The 3,086-nt window shown below is 30.9% G+C and overlaps 1 long non-coding RNA gene across 1 annotated transcript; it reads left to right on the plus strand.

Annotated features, from left to right (window-relative positions):
- Positions 1–12: 12 nt before the first annotated feature.
- On the plus strand, positions 13–1,778 carry LOC108731491 (uncharacterized). Its single transcript, XR_001937026.1, has 5 exons — positions 13–148; positions 437–627; positions 730–865; positions 952–1,373; positions 1,604–1,778. It is a non-coding gene; the product is annotated as an uncharacterized lncRNA (long non-coding RNA).
- The last annotated feature ends 1,308 nt before the right edge of the window (positions 1,779–3,086 follow it).

The raw sequence follows: 3,086 nt of genomic DNA on the forward strand, positions 1-3,086 counted from the left end.
GCTGAACGCAGCCATTGTGTGCTATTCTCGAAGAAGAAGAAAGAGTACACATGGAAGAAAAACGCGCTCTGAAATTAAAACGGCGTTTTTTAAGAGATGTGAGTAATCCTTTTTCTACCCCTGAAAATGAATTTCGGCAAATGTACAGGTATGTATATCTACATAATGTAATGAATTTTGAGGTTATATTTATATATTTTTGTAAAAGTAAATAATAAAGGATAGCGTATAATATAATAATAATAAAAATAAATTAAAGGTTAAGGGGTAAATGCTACTGCAATCCCATTACATCTAAATGTAAGGATAGTTGTGTATACAGATTTCTAAATGTGTATCTCTTATAATACTCATCATTGATAAAGAGAACATACAATAGTTTTTGAATTATTTAAATTCAGTATAACTATATTAATATTTTATTTAAATGTTGTAGGTACTTGCAGCTCTTAATTTCTTTGCAAGCGGTTCATACCAAAAGCGAGTTGGAGAAAGTGACGATACATCGATGAGTCAAGCATCAGTCAGTGGTGCGATTCGTCGTACTGCTAATGCATTACAACGCCTTATGGATCGATGGGTGCAATTTCCAATTTCAGAGGAAAGCAAGCAACAAATTAAAGAAAAGTAGTACCCTATATAATTCCAGATCTATGCTCTATTATTATATTGTATGTAATATATAAAAATGTATAAAGTACATGTACAATTATAAAAATATCATTCCAGATTTTGAGCGACATATCAATTCCCTGGTGTTATCGGAGTTATTGATGGGACGCATGTTGCGATAGTTCTACCAAACCAAGAACGGGAACATTTATATATAAATAGGAAATTATATCATTCTCTAAATGTTCTATTAGTAAGTAGAAATCAAGTTATGTAACGATAATTTCATCATATACAATATATAGTAAGATATAAAAAGTGGATGATTATGAAATGGAGGTATGCGATTTCGAAATGAGAATAAGAACGATTAATGCCTTGAACGGTGGTAGAACTCATGACGCAAGAGTTTTCCGGGCATCGCAGTTATATGATCACCTTAATACTATGACTGTCAACGAAGAAAAGGGATCTTGGATCTTAGATATGTATAGAATCATAATAAAACTATTGAATGCATATATTATGATATAATACAATAAAGGTTCATTATTATACTTCTTCAGGTGATTCTGGGTACCCTTTGATGCCTAATTTAATGACTCCGAAATTACACGAATCCGAAGGAAGTCCATCAGCAAGGTATACAGAACACCATGTCCAAGCAAGATCAACCATTGAAAGATGTATTGGGATGTTTAAAGGAAGATGAAGATGCTTGCGAAAAGATCGGACACTGCATTACACCCCTGAAAAAGCTGGTTTAAAATTTTTTTTTTTTTTAATTTTAATTATATAAATGCTTCATTTACCTATGTCGTAATTGGCTACCTTGTACAGAATTAAAAAAGAATTAATATAATTTTTTGGTAATGAAATAGGATTTTTTTAATTATATTTTTAAGAAGTAGTCAGATTAAGCATGACATCCTCCTTAGTAAAACATATCAGATTAACCGAAATTATTGTGAATAATATTTGTTTGTTACAGTTGTGATTGTTAATGCTTGCGCAGTACTGCACAATATTTGTATTCAGTGGAAGTTGCCGGAGGCAATGGAAGATTTTTATTTGGACGAAATAGATCGTAATCACGCAAATCAGGAAAGATTTAATGACGTCCAAAACATTCCTGTTACAGGTCATGATGTGCGAGAACAGATTATTCGGACTTATTTTTTTAATAATAATAATTAGCATTATGTAGTCGTTGATATTTCTATTTTTATATATTTTTACAAATTGAATATAAGTGCATTTTTTTTTATCACGTTCCATTTCAAATACATAAATGAAGTTATGTAAAAGGTATAGAGTAATAAACGTTGCAACAAGTGGTTTATTAACAACATAAAAATGAATAGAAACATAAAACCTTAACTCAATTTCATTATTATGTAACATTGTACCCTCTATATAATGTATCTATTGCAAACACTTATGCAGTATTACAAGTTTATATTCAATAACTTAAATATTTGCATAACTTAAGTACATATAAAATATTGCATTATATAAAGATCACATTCCTTAAAAGTAACACTTTGGTATATAATTTTTGGTATAAGTAACGCTCTTTATAATTAAAAAGTTTCATAGAGTTGATTAACTTTCTGTACTAATTGCTGCAGAATTTCAAGTTTTTTTTCTTTTAAATTAATAACTTTGTTCTCCCATTCTTTTTGCTCTTTCCATCTTTGTTGTTGGTCTTCATGTTGCTTCTTCATGAACAGCAACTTCTTTTGTTGCACAGCTTTCTGCAGCAGTGTGAGGTCCATGTCCTGAAATTCGTCAACACCTTATATGGACAAGCATACTGTACTTTCTAAAAAACATAAATTGTAACAAATATCACAATATTTCATACAAAAAGAAACCATGATTATGGTATTTTTTTGGAATCTATAATTATTATTATTTATCATGTAATAATATACTTATAAATTCCAGAAAAACACCACAATTATAGTGTAGTTTTCTTAACTGTTTACACAGTTTTGTCTAATATTTTTGCAACTATATTACAACGGCTGTAATATCTTTCTGTTAGTAGGCTACTACTTGTTTATTACATTCATATGCAATAATATACATATATTGCAGTTTACAAGCCTCAAAAATACCTTTATATTGAATGTTTTCTTTATTATTATACATCGGTTTTTCTGCCAAGACCTTTGCTTGTCGAGAGTTGCTTCGTTAATTTGTGGAATATTCAATGAATGTGCACCATTATCTGATTGTTGTCGCATATTTTGAGATTCCGAAGAAGGTGTACGATGTGATGCGGGAGAAATTTGGTGTAATGATAGTAGAGAAGAATGTGATATCCATGGAATATCTGAAGGAGTTCTAGTCTTCTTGGTTCTAGTCTTCTTGATGCTCACCAAGAAGACTAGAGACCAGGAGAGTCAACTCGCGTGGTGAGGGTGAGTCAAAAAACGTCCGCGGCTATTCACACGATGTGCAGCGGC

This window comes from Mycetomoellerius zeteki, unplaced genomic scaffold (genome assembly GCF_001594055.1).
Source record: "Mycetomoellerius zeteki isolate Tzet28-1 unplaced genomic scaffold, Tzet1.0 scaffold13, whole genome shotgun sequence".
Lineage (NCBI taxonomy): Eukaryota > Metazoa > Arthropoda > Insecta > Hymenoptera > Formicidae > Mycetomoellerius > Mycetomoellerius zeteki.